This window comes from Aedes aegypti, chromosome 2 (genome assembly GCF_002204515.2).
Source record: "Aedes aegypti strain LVP_AGWG chromosome 2, AaegL5.0 Primary Assembly, whole genome shotgun sequence".
Classification (NCBI taxonomy): domain Eukaryota; kingdom Metazoa; phylum Arthropoda; class Insecta; order Diptera; family Culicidae; genus Aedes; species Aedes aegypti.
In genome coordinates this window covers 440,033,791-440,058,935 of record NC_035108.1, presented here as the reverse complement: position 1 = coordinate 440,058,935, position 25,145 = coordinate 440,033,791, and the positions used below count along the sequence as shown (strand labels likewise).

General features: G+C 36.8%; 1 protein-coding gene across 1 annotated transcript in view; it reads left to right on the top strand.

Annotated features, from left to right (window-relative positions):
- The first annotated feature begins 1,354 nt into the window (after positions 1-1,354).
- Positions 1,355-25,145, top strand: part of LOC5568005 (MDS1 and EVI1 complex locus protein EVI1) — a 321,600-nt gene continuing 297,809 nt past the window's right edge. The window contains exons 1-2 of the mRNA XM_021847867.1: positions 1,355-1,627; positions 13,535-15,421. The gene's annotated coding sequence lies outside the window, so the exon portion shown is untranslated. The remainder of the gene's footprint in view (positions 1,628-13,534; positions 15,422-25,145) is intronic.

The following is a 25,145-nucleotide window of genomic DNA, read 5'->3' as shown; positions in this document are numbered from 1 at the left end:
GCATGTTCAAAACTTTTATTGAATCGATATAAATCAGGAAAATTCAATCAATCTATGTCTCATATATAAGTTTAAGTCCGATTTTGCATGTTCAATGGATTGATTTACCAAAAACTAAAATCAATCATTGCTAAGATTTCATTCAAAAATCGAAAAAAAGTATTTTATACAACTTTAATGACCTGTAGAACATTTCTGTGAGGGGGCAACGGATTCAGCAACCCCAAAATTAGTGAAGAAATGTAATTTGATCATTTATGCACGAGAAAAAGTTACTTTTTTCAATATTTTTTTAATAAATATTGAAATAAAAATCAAATTCTGAGTGTCCTCCCACATGGCTTCCAGACAGCATAAAAGAGTTGGATAGAGAGATCCAAATACAATGTTAAACAAAATATATGTGGAACATACTAGATACACTGAACTCCAACTACCAATGACATGTTGATAAAATTATTTTTTACAAGTTATGCATCCACAAAACAAAACTTGGAGTTCTGTGCTGGCCAGATAGGCATCTATTTTCAAAAAAATAAATTTTAAGTGTTAGAAGTTTTTTGATTAAACAAAATTATCACAGGGAGCATTGGAAGAAAACAAAGCAAAATTGTTTGCTCGAAGAAGTATCACAATTCTCGTTATAAAAGTAGTGCCCATATTTTCTGGGACAACTGATAGTTATAGTATAAACACGAACAAAAAACTGTTTCGATAAAATCATTGGTATTCTTTGACTCATTCAATAAAAAAATGAGTATCTTTGATTTCCGTACCAAAAAAAAGATTTTCGTAGATTCTATCTAGGGACCTTTCTTAGCCAAGTAGTTAGAGTCCGCGGCCACAAAGCAGAGCCATGCTGAAGGCGGCTGGGTTCGATTCCCGGACAGTCCAGGATCTTTTCGTAAAGGAAATTTCCTCGACTTCCTTGGCAAAAAGCAACATCGTACCTGTCACACGATATACGAATGTGAAAATGTCAACTTTGGCAAATAAAGCAAGCTCTGCCCCAGTGTGGTCGTAATTTAAAGAAGAAGAAGAACAATCAACGGAATCCTCTGAACCATATATTTTTCCACGTAATCCATGAATCCGAAGAAACTCCCCATTTCGGTGGATCTGGCATCCCAGTTGGATGGATGCTCGCAATCGCGTCTCTCTCGCGTCCCGTACGATCGCGCGCTCGGTTTTGCCTGAATGATGATCGTGCACGAGCCCCCGTCAATTGCTCTGCTTTTCCATAGCCGCTGCCGCGGTCGCTTTTGCTGCTGCGGGGTCTCAACAGCCGTTTTATGGAAGAGGGTTGCTCGAGATTGTTGCTCTTATTGATTGTTATTCCGTTCGGGGCTTTCGATCTGTATTCATCTCGTGCCCTGCTCGTCGTCATTGATCGTCGCTGTTCGGGGCGGCAAAACATCTCGCAGGCTCTGTTGCGTTTGTCGTCCTCAAGCGGACCGCACATCGCATCGTCTCGTCGTCGCTGTCGGTTTGCATACTCGCGCGCGCTGCTCCTCGCCGATTTTCCTGCTCGGATCTGTCTGTGATCTGTGTGTGAGACCGTTCCTGCATCCAGCAGATGCGTTCTGCTCTGGATTCGCGCAAACCAGGAAGAAATTGATTCCGAACGGTAACGTAAAATGGAAACAAGGGGGATCGTGCGTTGTGTGTTCGGGTCTTAGTCGGTCAGTGTGTTGGGAGTCCGTGTGCGAAACGACGGCATTCTAGGAGGGCATTTAAAAAGTGTTTTTCCTCGTTTGTTTCGTTCTTGTTCTGAACAGTGTGGGGGGAAAAGGGGGAACGAGTGGGGTACCGTATAATTACAACGGAACGACCAGTGACTATAATTTCTTGAACCTTCGGGGACGACAACGGAGCGCGCCCCGTCCGAGACTCACAAGGAGGACTTGTGAGTAGAATTGCGCGCTGGGTTGGTCGGCCGAGAGAACAGACAAGCATAAAGGATGGATATGTGGGGCGATAGGGCTTCGTGAAGTGAACCAGAGTGTGTGACGAAGGGAATATGCACTCGAAAGGAAAGAAGGAAGAACGAAGAACCGAGAAACTGGACCAGTAGTGCGGAATTCCTCTTTCCATTCTTGGCGTGGGAGGGGTGTTCCCATATGTGCGCGTGCGAGAATGTAACTTGGATTGTGCACTCCAGTCGGAAGTGATTTTGTAGCGATTTATCGGATGAGGATGGATACAGAGAATGAATTGAATTGCCTCTTAGAAAAGTGTGTTCGGAGAAAATTTGATAGTTTGATGGATCCAGATCGTACACGTAGTGTGATTTTGATGGAAACTTAAAAAGTGACTTGAATGAAAGTGAAAGTGACGAACCCGATACAGGAGAATAGAATCATCTTCATTGCAATACAATGCACGTGTAACGAGAAAAACTGTTTTCAATCGGAGTGGAATAGTTTGGCTGAAGTTATGAAAGTTTAACAATTGCCAAATTTTAAGTTAGAAGAATTGATGGAACAGGAAAACAAAGTGGCATCGACAATCATCGACTGATATGTCAGAGCTGTCGGAAAAGCAGACGACAAGTTTGATTTTGGATAACAAAAAAATGCCGCCTGCCGTCGGCAGTTTGTATCCTCAACACGATCAAGTAAAGTTTTGTTTGATGCATAGGCTAGTCATATGTACTAAATACGCAGTTTTTTCGAGAACAGTATTTTGCTATAGTAACTGAACCGATTATGGATTAGTAGTTAAGTTTTGTTTAATGCACGCAGTTATGGATTGATATGTGTATCGAAAAAAAAACGCCAAAGCCGTCGTATCACCCAAAAAAAGGTCAATTTCAGCTAGCTATATCTCCGATGATTCTGGAGTTATTTTTTTAATTTTGCTGTGACGATTTACAAATCACTACTAAAAAAGACTGAGAAATATGAAAAAAAAAAAATCGGAAAACTGTTGTTTGATCATTCTACTTTTTCCAGGACACTTTTTCTAATAAAATCCAACACATCAGTATTTTTTTTAATTTTGTTGATAGACGGTTAGTAAACGAGGACCATTTTGTATGAAGGAAATCTTTTGTGTTGTAATTTTCTGTACAAAGTAGGGTCGAAAAATAATTGTTAATGAACTGATTCCTGGCAATTTGCAGTGTTAATGGACTAAGCTTTGTACGTATTCTAAAAGTGCAAAAAAAAACATGTGGAAAGCAAGATGATCATTTCTACCGCCATCTTAGGATTTCCCAAGACGCATACTTTAATGAAGATATATGTAGTAATGCCAACTTGCTGATTTGCATTATTGAACTAGAATTTCATATAAAAGAGGTTCAGTGACAAAACATTCCCTTAGCCTCAGTTTAAGAACTATCTGTAAGTTCAGCTAAAGTGGTAAATCCATAACATTATAGCTTCTTCCGAACGTGTATTTGTATTTTACGAGTTCAATTTTTTTTGAGCTAAAAAGTGTAAATTCGATTTCCGCCTCAGATTGGAACGGGTAAAGTAGTAAATTGTTCGACCACTGGCACGGCACTAACGTATCGGAGTCTTATTTAGAAAAATCCAGAAAGTAACTCGAAAAAAGTGGACATTAGCGAGCACACAATTTGAACATTGATTGAATATTACTGCAGGAATTTGAAAATTACAACCATTTATCCATAGCTCCAGCAAATGGTACCATCTGAGAATCAATCAGTTCTGTTGGATTTGGTAGGAATGTACTCGAATATGCTATAATATTGACCAAGTCACGTCAAATCGGCTATTGTGCTTGGTACAGAATGTGAAACCATAGTGTAACTTCAACATTCGTGTTTGCTCGGAAGAAAAATTGTGGTTTAGAACAGTCCAATCATCAAATGCAAAATTCAGCATCTTCTTTAGCCGAGTGGTTAGAATCCGCGGCTACAAAGCAAAGCCATGCTGAAGGTGTCTGGGTTTGATTCCCGGTCGGCCCAGGATCTTTTCGTAATGGAAATTTCCTTGACTTCCCTGGGCATAGAATATCATCGTACCTGCCACACGATATACGAATGCAAAAATGGCAACTTTGGCAAGGAAAGCTCTCAGTTAAGAACTGTGGAAGTGCTCATTGAACATTAAGCTCAGAAGCAGGCTTTGTCCCAGTAAGGACGTTAATGCCAAGAAGAAGAACGACAATTTGCAGCATGAATAAGAATTATAAACGTTTTAGTGTGTGGAACCAATAAAATGGAAAACATTTTGTGAAAATAATGTGATTACATACTAATAATTAGGCGCAGTATACTGTGAAAGAAATCACCGGATTTCAAATGTAAACAACAAAAATACAGATTAATCTATTATTTTAGCGACAATATCAGTGGAAGCAAACAAGTTTACTGTATTCCTGTAAAATACTAACGAAGAGTTCAGTGACAGAATTATTTTCACCGAACTTCTGTAAAATCAATGAATAGCCGTTTGAGCTCGTTTCAATGTCCGCTCGAATCATATTTGAGTTATAATTTTGTTCAACGATTTCACAGATTGTTCAGTAGCTTTTCGTCGAACGTTCAGCTATTGAGATTACAGTAAAATTTCACTGGAATCCGCCAAACAATGTAAGTGTGTAGATTTAATCATAAAATAATGCCAGCGGAATTTTTATTACACCATCTGTAAGTTTTTATCTTGGTTTGGTGGAAAAATACATGAAAATAAAGAGAAATGACATTTTTGTATTTACTATTGCTTGTGTCATAATTGAACCACATGTGCCTAAAGTAGCACTATTTCAAATTTCTTTCATTAGCTTCACGGGCGTAGACAAATCACAAATATAAATCGTATTTTTACAGTTTATTTTGTGCTTCCTAATAATGAATCAGAAGCTACTGTAGGAACAATAGGTCTACTATAGGTGCAAGGGAATTTAAATTTTAAGCGAAATTATTTATTTCGATAATTTTCTGAGCAAAATCGAGCTGTGAATCCATAGTACTAAAATAATCAGCTCCAGATCACCAACAGATCCAATAGAAGCTCTTGGGCCAAAACACATCCATAATAAAAAAAATCTAGAACTGATCACTGCTGTCGTCATATATTACCGAAAGCTCATGTCATAAAACTGAACGGCTCGACCGAAGTTGAATCAAAGAAAACTGATTATTAGAATCAAATTTAATGCTTCGAATTGTGCGTTGATATGATTTTGGAGAACTGAATTATGAAAAACGATCCGTTCAGAATCAGCTAATAAAAATAGCTGGTTTCATCATCTGAAAATCAGAAAAAAAAATATCTAAAATCTACCACGAGTGCACAAATTTGATGATTGGCAATTAAGTAGAAAAACATACCATACCGTTTACAAAATCCTCTACCAGAGTAGGAACCAACTGTTACTCTCTCGGCAACACTCGTTGGACCAAGTTGAAACCAAAACTGGAGAAGTCCGTTTTTTTGAGAGAGTGAAAAACTAGTGTTACTTCCGTTCCTATGCACATCATTCACGCAAATGTTAGGTATAAAGAACATGATAAGTAGATGTTCCCATTATTTATTAAACAAAAGTCGCTTGTATTTTTCCGTTATAGACTTAACTTTGAGGGCTTCGTGGCGGTGCGGTTAGTGTTACCAAGCATTTAGCCGCATCGAGGCAAGGGATGTGGGTTCGATTCCCGCTTCAGTCCGGAAAACTTTTCGTTAGAAAATATTTCGACTATACCACTGGGTGTTGCATGCTAATCCGTTGTCTAGTGCGGTGCTTCCTTCAAAGGGCAAAATCGTCCAATCGAAGCATTAACGTGTCGGTGTCTCTTTTAAAACCTGAATTCAAATGGTCTTTATTTTTAAACTTGAACTAAAATACAGTCAACTCTCCCTTACTCGATATTAAAGGGACCATCGAGTTAGGGAGGTATCGAGATACTGAACTCATTTTTTTCAAATTTTAAACTTTTCATAATTTAAACAAAATACATTGAAAATAATAATGTGAACGTGAAAAATAATACAATTTCACCAAATTGACCTATGTGACACTTTCTCAATGGTCTGCAGAAGATGAAAATTTTAGCGTCCAGATAAAAAGGAGTTAGCCTTAATATTATGTCTATTTTATCATTGCATTCAAATTCATAAAATTGATTAACTTTTGGAGAACATTTAGAACTTTTCATGAAAATATCGACTAAGAGAGGTAAACTCACATGGGTTAGTGAAACAGATAGCATCGATTTAAGAAACATCGAGTTAGAGAGGTATCAACTTACAGAAGTATCAATGTATGCAAGATTGAAGAGACCGCACATTCCATAGAGTTAGGGAGAATATCGAGATACTTCTCTATACTAGCTCTTTCAACGCAAACGATAGATTAATTATGAAAAAAATCTTAATTTTCACAAATGTGAGGCAACTTAACACAAATGTTAGGCAACGTGTTTGCCATATACTGGCATATGCCAGATTTGCTGGAATTTCTGAGACATACTTTTGGAAACTTGTATTTAGAAGACACAGTGTGTGTTTACTTGACTTTTGTTATACGTACATAACTTTTGGTATAACTTCTGTTATACATCATTCTATATGAATAAATTCAATCGTATAGAATGCATGAAAAGGCTATATACCTACTAAAGTGGAGGCTATATGCGTATTTGGCAGGACTTTTTCAAACATTCTGCGATCAAAAATACGATGCCACAAAATTTGGATGAAAACAAAAAAAAAATTCCAGCAAGCCTCGAACGCGAAAGCTCTCGATCAGGAATGGAAAACCTTCCCGACTAGAGGCTTGTAACAAAAATATAATAAAATTTTATCAGAATATGATATGCATATCATATTATGATATAATTTTGTTAGGCTCCGTTATCCATAGAAGATAATAAAACAGAAATATAACATAATGTGTTTTATTTCCCTTTAAGATATTTTTTTGTTCATTTTTAATACCGTTTTGACTCATATTCCGAACACTTAAGGTCAACAGTAACTTCAATTGCATCTGATTGGAATGAATTGGCTGATATTTAAGTGAATTTTAATTTCTTCGCAAAGTATATCTGTTAGCTGTTGAGTGTACCAATAATAATGTTGATTTAATTCGTTTTAGTATTGTTTTTACGTAAAATTATGGATCAACATTTTGATTCAAATGCCGAACACTGTGTTAATTCTGTCTCATATTCCGAACACCTTGATTCAAATTCCGAACAGCACGAATAAATCTATTCAAATGAATAATTTTGCATATAAATTTATCTGAGCTTGTTCTACTGGTATCAAACTAGAGAATCATCACAACTCCCGCGGTATAAATTATGTTGGAGACGTTGAAATTGCATTGCAATTTACTGCCATTTCCTTGTTTTTTAGTGACATATTTCAGCGAAACATTTCAACCAAATCGCCATACAAAAACTGAGTGTTCGGAATATGAGTCTGTTCGGAATTTGAGACAAAACGGTAACTTTATAACAAAATAAATAGATAGTTATGCATTTCAATAATTTACACAGCAAAAAAATCTTAAATTTACATGGCACGTAAACTTTCATGATTGTCATGTGAATCGATCTATCATTTGATATTAAACGATAAATAATGTAAACTGCCTCATTGCATTCAGGAATGCTTGCAAACTTGAGTGAAACTGAAACATTTCATGATCCTGCATCCAACATTCGCCAATATTGCATGCTTTCTTGCATCTTGAAAGTGAAATTGAAAACAAGATCGCTCAATTTACATGATTCCACGTTGAATATTCTGCCAAAAATAATGCACATGGATGGATCTACGGCGTGTCATTCCATGTGCATTATTTATGATTGAATTTTCAGCGGGAAAATCATGTAAACCGAGCCGTTTTGCAAGCAACATTCTTTGAGAGAAGGCGTTTCGCGTTCAATATTAAGGAATTTGGTAACAATGTTGTATATAATAGATGTGTTTATAGGTTTTATCATTGAATAATACATGAGAGATGGCTTTACATGATCGAAACTAAAATAACGTTACGTGTAAATTTAAGATTTTTTTGGTGTGTACAATATTATCGTTTATCGAACAGTATTATAATTTTGATACTTTGTATCAAACATTATAACTTGGTTCGATATGTTTTTGATAGAATTAAAACACATTTTGTTATGTTTATGTTATTACTCATACACTTTTTGTTATAATTTTAGTTATTTTAACAACATCCTGCATCAAGTTTGTAACAGCCTATGTTCGAGAAAAACTTATAACATAATAACATATGCTGATATAATTTTGTTATGTACCCTTAGTCGGGTAACCATGGTACCACCAAGAGTTACATAATATTTATGTGATTATTTGCCAATATTAATGCATGTTTCACGTATAGCAACACTTGCTTTGTTGTTCTTTGAGGCCCATCGTCAGCAGATACCTAGTTTGGGTGGTAATTTGTACTAAGTTATAACGTGATTTTACGTTGCACTATTTACGACATGTTTTGCTGTCAACACATATTGTAGTTTATGAATCGTATTGAGGATTTATAAACAACTTTTGTTGACATTTATAACGCCATGTATGGCATCTTGTGCGATTCTGGTTTTTGACGTACGAAAAAGTGATTTTGTATGCCCATATTTATACGATTCGTGGTTCACTGGGAACCTTATGATTCTGTGAAATAGAAAACCAAACTGTATCCGAGTACCTACCATTGACTCGTCCTTTTTTCGCAATTCCAAAAAGTACTTTTTCGGAGCATTAAAGTTTTAATTATAAATCTGGTCTCTTCCTATAAGACTTGCGCATTTGGCCGAGCCGGTAATCCTAACTATGGAAGTGTTTTTACAACTAATACAGTTTATTAACAGTTCAAATCGTGTCTACCATTTTGATTCATAGTACGAACACTTACACCCAACAGCGACTGCAATGTTTTAATACAATTCTACATTGAAACGTAACATACAGTGAAACCTCCATGAGTCGATATTGAAGGGACCATCGACTCATGGAAATATCGAGTCATGGAACAGCAATCCTTTGGAAAGCTGCTTCTAGGGACCATCATAGTAACCCATAGTAGTAGTGAAATCATAGTAGTAGTGAAATTTTGTTTTTAGTATGGTTCCATGAGTCGATATCGAGTCATGGAACATCGACTCATGGAGGTATCACTGTATATGGTATAGACTGCTTTTCATCTTAATATGACCACCCATAACTTTTCGCATGAAATAATTGAAAGTAATCTGAATCCAAGTTCTGGTAAGGGACCACAAATGTTAATTAATGAAGGGAAAATTATTTCATCAAAGTTAGTTTTTTTTTGCAAAAAAATCAGAAAGATTTGACCAATTTTGGAGAAGAGTTGTAACATGGTCATATCAAACGATTAAAAACAGTGTTGCCAGCAAAATAAAATGATATCTATCAATAAAAATTATCAAAATATAAAAAAAAAACACTAAATTAGTAGAAAATCGCGAATGAATGTGAATTCAAATGTCCTAAAACAAACTATATCAAAGGTTTGAAATAGTTTTAAATGATCAAATTTTATTTCGGCCTAACAACCCTCTCTGCCTAACGACCCTCTCTGCCTAACGACCCATTGAGCCTAACGGCATTCAGCCTAACGACCTGCACCCAAAAGCATCATATCATCGAAAGGACGGACCTGGTGTAGTGGTAAGAACACACGCCTCTCATGCCGAGGACCTAGGATCCAATCCCATCCCTGAAATAGTCACAAAAAAAAAATCATTCGTTGATCCCAAGATGAACTTGCTCAGGGCTAAAAATCTCAGTTACAGTGGGGGACCGAAATCCATACAGGCTCAAAATCCGTACACTTCGTACAAATAGTAGGCGTTTTGTATGAAGTAGACGGATTAAGATTCATTTCTTAGGTATACGGATTTTGATCCCGCACGGTAATAAAGATAAAAAAAAACATATAAAGAATATTAAAAATACAGTGGATGAATTTTCTTTCCGTCGTCTAATTATTCAACAGCGGTTCAGAATTTTTTGGGTCATAGTAGAAATGATACTAATGTGTTTAAAAGTAAACAAAAATAATATGATTTTTTTTACCATATTCACTTCAATCAAGCATGCTATTGCAGTTTTATGGATCCAAAAGTAAGCTTATAGCAGAAAACTTTGCCGAATGATATATCGGTATTTCCAGTTTTTATTCCATCGATTTTAACAACGTGATTTATCATGATTTTTAATGATCAAAGATTAAATCGCTTAAATTATAGTTGAACTGCCTTCAACAAGTAAAACCATCGAAAAATTGCATAAAATCATGCATTTCTTATACATTTGTAATGTGTTGCATACACGTATTTGAAACAAATTAATCCAAACAAGTTTTCCTTCTCGTTCCGCTGCATGAAATAATAAAATATGTACAAATTTTGTAATTTTTGTCATAATATATGATGATGTTGGGCAACACTAATTTACTTCTGTTGTAAAGAAAATATCGATCAATTTCAATATTGTCAAGAATGTTTCTACCCTGATAGAAATGAAAAAAATGTACAATAGGAATTTTCTCATCTTCTACCTTTATTGTTAACACAGCTCAATCGAGGTGGTGCTGGTGATGGCCGAATACGCTCTTGAGTTAAACATTATGCTTGTAAACACTCAGTTTGATTTTCCTAAGGGCGCACATGACGGTGCTTTAATCACCCTCTCCATTTGAAGAAGCAAATCTCAAGTACCACCCAATATATCGATGCGAAAAATGTATCACTATAATTATGCATATGTAGCGCACAACCCATTAAATTTCCAGTTTAATCAGTTTACTTAAACTAGAGATTTGCTTTTGCAAAGTTTCGATGATAATTGTTAGAGCGAGACAAAAGATAGGGAAAATAACACAGTCTCCCGTGTCACCTTAACGGCAGAGGAACAAGTGTGATAGACTCACACTTAAATCTCAATCAATACGCTCTCTCGTGAGAGCAAACTCATTAGGGATCTGCTTCGCAAATCTCACGCTTGAGATTTTGATGCAAAAATCACTCAATCAACTCAAACCGTAAAAAATGATTTAATCTCAAAACCCGTCAAAAACTCGCGAAACCCGAATGTTGTTGTTTACGTTAGAAAGGATTACTATAATTTAACCAGACTAACAAGAAATTATTGTTGTGTGTGAGTAAACTGTAGAAATACGAGACAATGAGTCAAAAAGGTGAGCCAACTCATCCATGATTTTTTAACTGCTGAGTTGCGTGATTGACAACTCACGCATGAAAAATCTCAAGCGCGAGTTATGAGAAATTGAGTTTTTCACAACACTGCTTACTCCCTTGCTTTTTAATTTCAATGCTTCAGATACAGAGAACAGTTTGAAAGAACTATGCACGCTTAGACAACGGATGCTCCTATAGTCTCTGTGAATCGCCCTCGAGCGGAAATCTTGCAAAGACCATAGCAAAATTGATGATCTATCCACTTGAGCGAGTAATTTAGAAATCGAGGGAAATATCATTGTATATAAATTAAGTATATTTGGGTAAAAATTGTGCAAAATTCTAAGCTCTTAGTGAAAATTGCAATATTTTAACGTAATCATTAAAATATTAAAACAAAATTGTAAAAATCTTATAGGGTAGATGTACCAATAGTGGAGGTACTAAGCACTATTGAACTTCATTTAAACGCCCAAATTCAAGATGCGCAATTAATGTACATGTTAATGTTGTAACGGGAAGTAACGACCGTTGACTTAATGAGAAAAATGATTTCATCGCAGTAATCCACGGCATGTCAGTGAAAAATAATACCTCCACTATTGGTACACTGTTCCCTTAGTTGCGATATATTTTAAATTTGTGTTCCTATAGTTGCGGTATCCGTTGTTTTCTTATGGGATCCTCCACTATAGGAACACTTTACCGCAACTATTGGTACAAGCAAGTGAAGTTTTAGCAATTTTAGTGATATATCACATCGCTCTTTTTAACTATTCCGTGTATCAACAAGCCAAGACGTCGATTGGCAGTGTCGATTTTGTAGTTAATGTAATAAAATCAGTGAAAACGGCACTACCGCAACTATAGGAACACCCACAACTAAGGGAACACTTACCCTACAAATGGAAATGATTACAGTAGAAAATGAAAATATCGAATTTTCGACAGAATTTCGGAAGTGTTTGATAGAATAATAATTTCAGTACCCTAATAGTATAACCAAGAAGATGTTTGAACTACCAAGTGTCTTCGCCTTTTCAAGATCATTCCGGAACAAAGAGCACTATACTTTTGACAGTATCTTTCCAGAAAGCTGTGACAATTTGCTGTACATTACCCTTAGAAGAGTTTTAAAGCAATTGATACAACTTTGATGGTTTTTATTACCGAATAGAAGGACTTTCATTGAAATTTAATAATTCCGATAAAAACATATGGAATTTACTAATAATCATTGAATAATATAATCTCATGTCATAGTATCTCTGTTAGAAATCGAATCGGATTTGAATTTTGAATTTAAATTATTGAATTGTGTTCCATTTTTCTCACTGCTAGAGGGGGGCCCGTGGCATTTGCCCCCTTGGCACCCCCCGAAAATTTCGAACGATTCCTAACACTTGCTTCGTATCCAGAACACTTTGATCCGAATTCCGGACACCTCGTTAAACGCATTATTCCATTTCATTGGGAGAGCATGTTCTGATGCTTTTCAATTGTAGAGCTTCCGACGTATGAAACATTCTCAAACAAGACACATTCAAGGCTGCTCATTTCTATTGCCTAGTTCTAGGTTATTACAGCCTAAAGAGTTACATTGTTTCAAGGGCTGCAATGTCTCCTTCATGGATATTGGCAATATTTGATCAAACAAATTCAGAGTAAATATTCAGCAGTTCAGTTTTCAGTTTAACAAAAACGGCATTCAGAGGATTTTCTTAAATTCGAGTAACCTCTCTCCCGGCAGTATTATTTTTTTCACAAAAAAAAAATGAATCTTTTTTGCTCTTAACCTTGCTCTTCAACCTTTTTAGAGTAATGTCTTTACAAAGCTCGAAGCTTCACTAGATTTAGGGTAGGTTTAGGTTCTATTACAGTCATGAAGATCTTAGTTTGCTTTCATTATCAGCTAAAATCTATGTTGATAAAAGCGCTAGAAGTCACACAATATTTTCCCTTCTTCTTCTTCATGGCATTACGTCCTCCCTGGGACAGAGCCTGCTTCTTAGCTTAATGTTCTTATGAGCACTTCCACTGTTATTAACTAAGAGCTTTCTTTGCCAAAGTTGCCATTTTCGCATTCGTATATCGTGTAGCAGCTACGGTGGTACTTTATGCCCAGGGAAGTCAAGGAAATTTCCATTACGAAAAGATCCTTGATCGATCGGGAATCGAACCCAGACACCTTCAGCCTGGCTTGGCTTTGTAGCCGCGGACTTTTTTCTGATAATTAATAATAACTGAAACAACTTCAATACCCAAATCCTGAAACTCCAGGAATCCATCAAACTATCAAAATCGATTCGAACACAGATAAAATTCTCATTTCCATCAAAACTAATCAAGAGCCCCGATTTCCCACAGAATCAAACCAAATTTGTTCAAGTGACATCAACGCCTCATAAGTGACGAAACTCCTCAGAAAGTGCCTACAGCATAAAAAACCAAACTCAAGACTCCTCCAAACGTCCAAGAACGGTGCGATTTCAATCTCTCTCCCTACTAGAGTGGAGACAGATGACCAACAAGTGACAATCTCCGTCGTCGAAAGTGCAAGTGACCTGCTGCTCCTCGTGCGACACCACCGCCATCATTAGAGAAGCCTAATTAGCACCGTCTTCGTCTTCAGTCGTCAGTCGTCGTCGTGATCTGATAACGCGGGAGAAAAAAACTGAAGAAGCCACGAAACTCTACGCGGCGCGGGGAAAAAAGTACCTTCCAAAGACGGCACAGCAGCCAGTCAAGTGTATGTTTCATGTTTTTTGTTGTGTGGTGGACGGAAAAAAATGAGATCCAACTTTGCGCACGATTAAAGATAATGACAAATGATTACCGGTTCGTCTACTAGTGGAACCATCATCAGCAGCAAGTTGTCCGTGCGTAGATACACCGTAGGTGAGTTTTGCAGGCTAATTGTCGCAACTGTGAGAAGAAAGTGAAACTGTAGCAGCGAAGAGACGATCTTCAAGGTCTCGAGTGCCCTAGGAAGTGCCCACGGTGTCCCACGGTGTGGTTAAGTGAACAAGAAACCCGACGACTCGTTTGTCGATCCGTCGGGAAGACTGAAGTGAAGTGAAGTTATTTACGTGGAAAAACCGGACCTCGGACAAACCCGAATGTGATCCCTATCGATCGAAGAAGAGACGCGATCGGGTTCGGATTAAATTATTAAAAATTAATGGTCGTCGTTGAGACTGCGCTTATGTTAATTGAAGTTCGGAGGGGTGTTTAAAGGCCGAAGATTCGCATCGGTTCGGGTTGTGGCCTTTAAGGAAGCTCGTTAAGACTTTGCACCGTTCTCTTGTTGTTGATCGAAGGAAAACCACTGCACCAGGCCAAGTGCAGTAAAGTGGATCGTTGACTGTTCTTTTTTTTGGATTTGGGGTCCGCGTGGAGGTCCTGCCTTAACTGAAGAGCCTCCACCGAGTGATTACGTAGACACGTTCGGGTTGTTGGTCCTGACCTTTGCGATAGCGGCGGTGTGATCTTTTCGTGCAAAATTCCTTACGTAAAAAAAAATCGCGCGTGAAGCTCGTTGCTCTCGTTCGACAATCAGCTCACGTCTCCGCAGAAATAATATGAAAATATGCGCAAAAAGTCTGCCACTCTTCAACTCGGTCTCGTCGTCTGACTGACCTTTCCCGCGGATCTTCTGGACCAGCCAAGTCAACGGCTCGGACGGCCTCTCGAGTGGATGTGTACCGACATATGTTTGTGTTATAAATAATCTCAAGTGCTCGCGTCGTCCAGCCTCCAAAAACGGAGAGATATCTTCCTGTGCGTGAGATTGACTTTTTAACCACCAACAACAGTGAAGAGATCGGTGAAACATTGAAACACTAAATGACACTTTGTATGTGCTTCAGCCTCGAAACAATTGCGTCCTTCTTTTCGCTTCGAAAGCTCATGTGACATTAAGATTGAACCATCATCGTCATCATCTGAAACCGTGTGTAAGAAGTGAAGTTCCCAAAAAATATATCAAACTCGTGTGGGATTCAACAATCCCTGTGTCTGTAAGTGTATCCACCAGCAAGAAGAAGAGCCCTTTCCGGAATCGGTTTTGGAAGAAACAACGGAGTGATTCTTTGCCGGAGTATCGCGTGTGTGCTTCTTTTTCGAAAAGTCACACTTTCAAGTGGAGGACCCCTGGCAAGAAGATCAGACTAAGGCGAGGGAGAGTGAAGTGGATCATCGTCAAACGGCAGAAGCAACTGGCCGAGCATATCTCTTTTTTTTTTCTTCTGGAAGGTAAGTGAGCGTCGTTGGCAATTTTTCTTTTCCGATGAAGCCTCGGAGTAAATAATTTGAATGCTGGATGAACAAACATGACAAAACACACTGCTATGGGGGAGAGGGCACGCCAAGAGGGAAACAACACACTTGAGGCTTTTCGGACTGACGGGGAGTTCATCATTTTGGATCAGCTCTCTGAATTTCGGCTGTTGGAACGCGGAGGTCCGAGACTTCTGTGTTTAGTTTGATAATATTTTGCTTTGTTGTTGCGGGGCTACTTTTGCACGCTAGTACAAGACAAGTACGTGGCCTAAGAAAACAGTAGCCGGAATTATCTATGCTGGTGGCACGTATTTTGTTGGCTTGGATGTGGGATTCGGCTGTCGGATCAGAGGAACATCTGACGGATTCGATGATGAATGGACGCGTGTTATGCTTTTACTTTCTATTGTATGAGAATAAAGGGCACATAATTCGATTGTCATGATATGATAATGAAATTTCGTACACAATAAATTACCATTGGTACTCGGAATAGAACACATATATGGGCAGCGTTAAATCAGAGCGGACCAAGTGACATTTTTCATATTTTGAGAAAAAGGGGTTTGAAGTCTAAAGCTCTGTAATTTTTGAACTCGTTTAAATTTTGGTTCAATATTTCTACACATCTTTGTGTTACTTTCAAACAATATAATGTGAAGTGACAATCATGAAAAATCATAATCCAAACCTCTGAAAGTTCGATTTTTTGATGGGCTTTGTGTACTTAATCCACTCTGACTGAACAATTTCTAGGATAATAATAATCATTCAATGCTTCAATGGTCAAACTGGGTGCATATCTCTAAGATAAGCAGATTATCAAGACCCTTTGGCACCAGTATCATAATTCTTCAATAATCCATATCGTCAATACCGAAATCAGTAGCATTGCGATAGCTTGAAAATTAAGGTATATCAGGGTCATTGCTTAAAGACCACAAAAATTCAAATATGTGTTCATTCAGAGTGGACCAAGTGAAAATCTTGAGTACCGACCAAAATATACTGGTCCAATAAGCGGGTTCTAGGACATTCCATACATACACCATAGAACTACCATAAACTTCTATCGGGCGCTGAAATTGACACAAAAAAATGCAATAATCAATCAGTTAATGGCTTTTTCACACTTGGTCCACTCTGTCTGCACAGAAATTGATGCAATTTCTGACCACCCATCCAAATATGGTCAATGATCAAAAATCATAATAAAATTCATCGAATCAAGTAAAATTTATAAATTTCTTTGGATGGATGAGTATAAGAACCATTCGGTGTCAAAAAATCTGACAAATCTCTTGAAATGTCTTTCATTTCCTCGCATTCTTCAGCGCACGGATCATTTTCGTTGTTATGGTTATAAGCACTTGGTCCACTCTGACTGCATGCTCTGCCCATAACTGCATATTTGTAACATTCGACAAAAGTAGGCATTGAGTAAATGGGATACAAAGTTTGCATTTTACTGCAGTATGGGAGGAAACTAAAATTTCAAAAAATCATTAAGAATTCAAAAGAGCTTATTTGAGGCTGAAATTTTGTACAACTCATATCGCATATTGGGTGAATAGTCAGAAAATAATTCTGATAGAAATTTCGTTGCTACTACATTATGAGGCTCATGTATAATCTCAATGTGACTGTTATGCGGTTACAATTGCCAATGTGACAAAACAACTTGGTATTTTTTTTCGAATTTTCTAGAACAATCTCACAGATTTCAGTAAGTTGATCGAAAGTATTTGTCATTTGATGACTCTCCATGGTGTTAACTCCAATTTGCCAAAAATGTCGAATGTGACTGTTATGCAGTTATGGGCAGTGCTTTTATCTATTTTTATAGATCATCCAAAGTAAATTTGTTACATATCTCTCGCAGTTTACAGTATTCATCAAATCTGATCAAAGTGAAGTGAAGGTAAGGCACTTTCGCAACTAATGAAAGAATAATCAAATTTTCCTAAGTTTTGTACTTGGTTCCTTCTGACTTAACGCCGACCAATTAACTCTCAAACCCCCAACGTCTGACTTTTCATAAAAAATGAACTTTAAAAAATCATAGCGCAGCCAGTTATGGACCGATTTTGGAGTTTTTGGTCTCAAATGAACCACATACTATTCAAGATTTATTATGTTCCGAAAGAAATGGGATTGGCCACTTGGTTCCGGGGTTATTCCGGATTCAAATGGGGAATATTCGTTCCGGAAGTTATTTTTTCCAAGATTAGCGGTAAGAAAATTATTCATTGTGTACTTTCTATGAATAAATAGATGCCAGAAGGTCGAATGACATTGGTTTTCATTGATTCTGGCCATTTCGGATACCCGATCACTTGGCACCGGTTCCTGAATGTACCCAAAGTGGACATTTTCTTAAACTTCAAGAACAGTAGCGTGCGACGACATAAAATTCGTGTTTTTTTATCCTGAACATCATAGATATAATGCCAAAGACTAATATGAGATTTTGGTCACTTTCGGTTCCCCTGAAAACGGTTCCGAAATGGCCTCAGAGGGTCACTTTCGTAACCGTTCTCACTCATATCGTGTGATGGCTCAAAATCATAGCTATAATGCCAATGACCAATTTAAGGCTATGGCCACATCCGGATACCCTGCAATCGGTTCCGGCAGGGCCTCAGTGGGACACTTTTGTAATCCTACTCACTTATATCATGCGACGGCTCAAAATTCATGAATTTTTATTTTGAATATCCTAGCTATAATATATATATCGTGCGACGGCTCAAAATTTATGAATTTTCATCCTAAACATCACACCAATAATGCCATCGACCAATATGAGGTTCTAGTCACATACGGGTGTTTAGTACGAAATACATATTGTTTATCCAACAGCATCACGCTATACAACAATATAAAGCTTCTGTCCAGATACTTGAAATGGATACTCTTGAAGTCTTAACGAGATTCTAAGGCTGGTTCGAGGTGGAAATTTTCTTGACTTCCCTTGGCATAGAGTATCATCGTACCTACGTCTTGTGAAATCAAAAAATATACATGAAGCGATAGCCTAAAAAGTTTATATTTGTTTCTGTTTAGAAGGATTTTTCAAGATATTCTTGGGAAACTTTCTGTATGTTGTACGGTATTAAGTAGTTTGCTCACGGTTATACCTAGTTGAACCCCTTGAAGACTCGTGAAAACATCTTGAAACAATTCATATTTACCGTATATCTGATGGATATACCTGATAGACAAATTTCAGAAATTCTTGTATTGCGCATATCACTGATAAATTCTTTGTTGAGTTTTTTTATGCAGATCTAGCAGGTAATCAAGACACAATTCTTGATTTTATTATTGATGTTATTTTATGACGAATCCCCAGCGAAACTCATAGAGGTATCCCTAGAGAAAATTTTCCAATACTTTGAAGTAAAAATCTGGAATTTCTGCACCTCTGTCGAAATTCCTTATATTCTTATATTTTTTCGATACTTTTTGTAAAAGAAGTCTTAGAAGAAATTTTGCAATAATATTTAAGAGAATGATAAAAAACTGGTAGAACCGCTAAGGTGTTTCTGGGGAAATTTCTGCTTTAATCACTACCTGAAAAAAAAATTAAGGACGAATCTTAAAAGATTTCCAATTATCTGAGGGATTCTCGCAAATTTATAAGATGAATACCAGAAAAAAATCTCAGATAAATCTCAAGAGGTATATTTGAAATTAATTAAATAATTCTTAGAAGAATCTTTGGAGTTATTGGTAAAGAAATACTTGGGGAAACCACGGGCTTGGTCAAAGGTTCGCCAATAAATCCCTTAAGTGGTTTTCAGGGGAAAATGTTCAAAGGTCTCCTTAGATAAATGCTTAGTTGAAACCTATCAAAATTCCTATAATTATTCTTGTAAGCAGTCGTGAAGCATCCTTTGAAAAAATAAAATAGTCATATTCAGAATCTCTGTGGCATTTTTTTTTAATCCCGTAATGAATTGACGCCCACATAGGAACGCCTGATAGAATATAATTGGCTTTATCATAATATTTTTACGCCCAAAGTGATTCTGAATTGCTCAGAATATTCTGTACAGATTCTACATAAAAACACTGCAAAAAGTTCCCTGGATTTGTGCTTAATGTTGATTCTGAAGAAATTCAGTTAGAATTTCTGCAAACAATCCTGGAATAATTCCTAAACGAATTCTTGAAAGAGTTTTCTCGTTTTTTTTCAACGAAATCTCTCGAAACGTTTAACAAAAAAATGTTGGTAAAACTCATGGCAAAATTTCATATGAATTACCAGCAGAAATTTTTAAAGAAATATTCTTGTGAATTGTTTAAGGTCTCTCGAGAATAAATTTTGATGATTTTTGATTGGTGTATTAAAATGAAATAATACCTGAAGGAATTTCGATTTACAATAAATTTCATGGAACAGTCATTGGAGATTGTTCAGTGCAACCCGTTGAAAAATAATCAAAATACTTCCTAAAACGATTTAAACAAGTCATTGGTATACTTTATTGCAGATACGCTGGAATAATTCCTGTAGTAATTTCTAGAGGATTAATTTTGAAATAAAAATGATACATTTTTTTGTGTCGCCACTACGCCCCTCAAAAAATAAACGAAATTTTTTAAAGGAGACAAAAAAATCATTGTTCTGTTTAACCCTATCATTAATGTTTTGAAATTCAATGAATCCTATGGAACAACGACCTCAATAAAAATCTTAAAACACGAGGCGCGTTTTAAAATTTGTAAAAATAAACTTTCTTTGTATTCTATTTGATTCAACCCCAGTTTGTAACCTGAATATTTTTCCCTGCTTAGGACCTTCCAAGTGATCTCGGACATAAAAAATAGTATTTGCCTCAGTCTAAATAATAAAAAAAATAAAATCTTTGGCTTACTCATTTAACAAAATAATTATTTTGAAAATATTTCAAACGTTGAAATTAAAAAAAAAAAAGAAAATAACTTACAAAACAACTATTTGTAAAGGCCCCTAAAATGTCCCGCAGTCCCCGGGCCCCTTGGCCCACTCTAAACCTAACTTTGAAGTATTAAAAATAAGGGATAATCAAGAGGCCCCTGTGCATTGCTGATCCTAGTTTTCTCCAAAACTTATGCTTGCCATACTCATTATCTTACAAATTGTCAGTTTCATAAAAGCTATGTCGATCTTTTAATGTTATGAGAAATCCACTCTACGATTTTGGGGCCCCCAGGAGCTCGGGACCCGGTGAGAAACGCACCTACCGCACCCCCCTAGCTACGCTACTGAGTTTGGAGAAAGAGGCAGCATGGACGAGAAAGTCAAAACGCGTCGAAAAAATTTAGGGAGAAGTGACTTATCTTAGGAAGTGGTCAACAGTGTTGGATGGAACTTGTTAGTCTGGAGGAATTAATGCTAGGTGAAGTTGTTTGGGAGGAGCTAATTTCAATACTTTGTGAATTTTTGGCCAACTTATGATTCCAAGTTTATCCTTATTTATACCAACATTAAAATAAAAACCACGTAAATCCTCGTAAGCACATGATTGAACAAAGATAAAAGTTCTCATCACTGTGGGATAGAGGAGAATATTCTCTCAATCGTAGAATTGTAAAAAATAACATGAAAACCCATTAGTATTCTCAGTTAAAACAGCTTCACACTTGGTTACCAATGGCTTTCAAAATGAGATCATGAATTATGCGAGAATTATTGGTGGTTTTTTGGCAAAAAAAATAACTCTATGAGAAATTATGCTCCATTGTGTACAGTTAATGCTCCAACAAATTCCTCTGCCATTATTGGTGATTTTTATTGCTTTGTTTTTTTTTTATTTTATAAACCAGCATCAAAGGTTTACAAATGAAATTGAAATTCAACATAGGACTTTGAAAGACATTTTCAAATGTCTTTATTATTTAAACTTCTGCCACCAGATTAAGTGATATACAGTAATACCTCGATATGTTTCAATATTTCCCATGTTCAATTTTGTTATATTTCTCTTTTCATTTTCATTCTTTCATTTTAACGTCCCTATTACTGTAATCTTTAAAGAATTTTAGAATAAATTTCCCAAGAATTCTCTAGATAACTCCATTAAAGTATAGACTATCATTGAGGAATTTCTCAAGGTAAAATTTTTGAACGAATACGTGGTGGGATTTTCGCCATTATTCTTGGAGAATTCTCTGTGGGATCTTGGAAACTTGATAAATTTTTAAATGAATTTATTTTCGTAATTCAAAAATCCGTATAAAAATCTCTAGATGATTTTTTAAAAACTAATTGGAGAACCTACTGGAAAAAAACCTAAAAATCTTGCTCGAAATTCTTGATTTTGCTCCACATTGAATCCTTGAAGAAACTTAAGTAATACAAAGAATGGTTCTTACATGAATATTTAGAGAAAGTTCTGCAGAAATGCATAAAGAAATTGCTGGAGATATTCCAAGAAGATTGTTTTTCAAGGTTTTGTACGAATACCTGTACGAGTTTTTAGGATAATGTCTTAAGCATTTCAAGGATTCTAACTAGACAGTTCTTTGAAAGAGCCGTTGGAAGCATTCGTGCAAAATTGCTGGAATAGTTTATGAATGTCTATACTCCGGAAAAAATGAGGTATCGTAGGTGGAATGGTTTGAAGAATTCATGGTTTAATCAACTTTATATCCTGGAGAAATTACTTGGTGAAATTCGTGTATAAAAGATGTCATAGACATACTCGAAAAAAAAACATTATAGAATTTCAATATCTTTCAATTTAAAATTCCTAGAATCCAGAATTCTTTGGAATAATTCTATAGAAATTTAATTACAATTTTCTGATGAATTATTATTATTTATTTATTTGATAAATGACATTTATACCGAAGGTGCATTGATTCATGAAATTCCTCAAGGAATCCATAGGACGGGAAACCGTTAAGTCTATATTGATCAAATGTTTCTAGAAATTCTTGGAGGAATCTCTGTAAGCACTTAAAAAAACTGGTGGAATCCCTGGAATAGTTTCTGAAAAAAATCTCAGAAGTTTTATATGTAAATATCAGGAGGGTTAACAAGCGAAATACCTGAAAGATCACTGTCGGAATTATTTTAAGAATATGTTTTAAGTGTTATACGCAAATATCAGGAGGGTTTAAGATGCGTCCATGGAGAAATTATTAGAAGAATTTCAGAAAGCTTCCTCGGAATGTTCATAGTTCAAATTCATGAAGAAGTTCCTGGAAAATCATAAAAGTCTTGGACAAATAATTTGAATAATATCTGTAGAAATTCTTAAGGCAATCGCTTAATGTTTCCTGAAATATATCAAATACACGTTAAATGGATCGGCGATGGCAGCGTGGCCAGGCGACACAAAAGTCTAATCTGAGTTTGATCTAAACTTTTTGAAGGCAAAATCTAAATCAATAATTTTTAAAGTTTTTATAGAAAATTGAAGTGAGTATCAGTGAATGCCAATGAATGGGTTTTCACTATGGAATAATAAGTTTGTTCCCTAGTAGCACACATGTTATAATTGAGGCAGAATTACTCTTATATGACCAGATCTGGTCATATAAGAGTTATTCTACCACAATTATAACTTGTGTGCTACTCGGGTTCTTACATCACAGTACTAGCGTGTTTGGAACATATCTCAAAATTTCTCCATAGTAATTTCCATATGAACCTACATTGTCTTCGGGCCACCTTTAAATCACCACAAAGAAAGCTGAAAATTTCACAGAACACTATTTTTATGGTAAGCATGATAAGGAACATATGGGAGATTGGATTCTCGAACATCTTTAAAATTTGAACCGCCCTAATGTGCATCGCCTCCACTTTCGTACGTATAAGGCCTTCTTGCGGCATCTTATACGTGAAACTTTGCACATAAAAGCATCGCATAACGCAAAAGGCGATTTCGTTATACGTACATTCCGGTTGTCAGGATACTATTTTCAATTTTGAAATTGAATGACCACGGCGGCTCATCGGCCATCGCGGTCATTGATTACCCGCTCGATGCCGCCGCCGTAAGTCAAGGGACAAAGGTTCAGTTTTTTTTTTCGCGAGCGGATCACGCTTTTCGAGAGGGTGACAGCGATTCGCGTGCAACAAATTGAATAAAATTTGACAAAAATTGTGCTTCTTTGAAATTGACGGTTTCGAATCGGCCGATCGTTTTTCTAGCGAGATGACTTCACGTTTTGTGCGTTTTTTCGAGGCTCGTCGTCGTCGTCGTCTTCGTAGTCGAAGTTCGGGGGAAAAAGCTATAAAAAGTGGGCTCGATCGCGCGCGCTCACGCGTATGGGACTCGATATCAATCTACGACGCTCGCCGCGGCTCGGAATTGATGGGCCTCTTCGACGTGGGCATTATCGGGCATGCGCCGATTCTGTGATTGTGCGTGGAAAGAGAAAGAGCTACAGTAGGGAGTAGGCGAGGTGACGCGAGAGTGACTCGTGTCAATCAGTAGCTCCGAAATGTCCGAGAGTCGACCGATAAATTAAACGGTTATGTAAATTGCCCCAAGAGAAGCCAACAGTAGCCCCCTGGTGAGGACATAAAATGTGATACTAATTTTAAGGAGAGTGAGATTGCTATCTCGCCTTTGATTGAATATTTGCGAGTTATGTGAACTGTGGGCAAAGCTCCTACTAACGGTTGGCAATTGGAGTTGGGTTGCCGAAAATAGCCAGATTTGAGAGGCGTGCGATGTGATAGGCAATTAGCTTCGAGATAGGGTTGCGTAACGGATGCTTTCAGCTTGATTGAAGCACATCCTGATTGGGGAAGCAAACAATTATTGCTGTACTGCAAGCTTCCATCAGATGAATTGGACATGCATAGGGAAAATGCAATACTGTTGAGGAAGTTTTTGGGAAATGTTTGAATCATTTGTGACACTAGACACAGAAAATTCCGGTACATGGACATATCTCTTCTAGGGCCTTCCCAGTCGGTTGGTTTGATTCCCGGTCGGTTCAGGATCTTTTCGTAATGGGAAACTATTCGTAATGGGACTTCCCTGGGTATACAGTATCATCGTACTGCCACACTATATTCGGATGCTCTCAGTTAATAAATGTGGAAGTGCTCATTCTAGTGCTGAGAAGCAGGCTCTGTCTCAGTGATGACGTAATGCCAAAAAGAAGAAAAACATAGATCTTTTTCATCTTCTTTTTTTCTACTGTTATTTTCCAACTTGGATGAACCTGCTCCTCTACGAGTACTTCCACAGTTATTAACTAAGAGTGGCCACTACAAGGCATTCTATACCCTGGGAAGTCGTTTAACCCGAAAAATCCTTCGAACAGTGGAATTCGAACCTACGGTCCTCAGCATGGTCTTGATGATTACCTGCGTATTTACTACTACTGTTATTTGGGCAACAGCATCACGACTACTTAAGTTTAACCGCGATGAAGCAGCAACGATTTTATAAAAATACACTTTTTCGTGATTACTTTTCTTTGAAACTGTGGCAGAAACAGTCGAATCTCACAAAGGAAAGAATAATATAAGAGTTCTTGGCTTTCAGTATCCATGTCCCTAATCAAATATTTTTTTGTCAAACGTCGGACAGTTAAAAAACTGACACTCCCGAATCTTTACACTATAAAAACTCCCATGAATCTTTTACTGGTATTGGAGAAGAAGAAAAATAATTGAAATGCGTTTTATTAATAGTTTGAATTCGTTCACAACGATACTTATTTTTTTTTCACGAGGCCT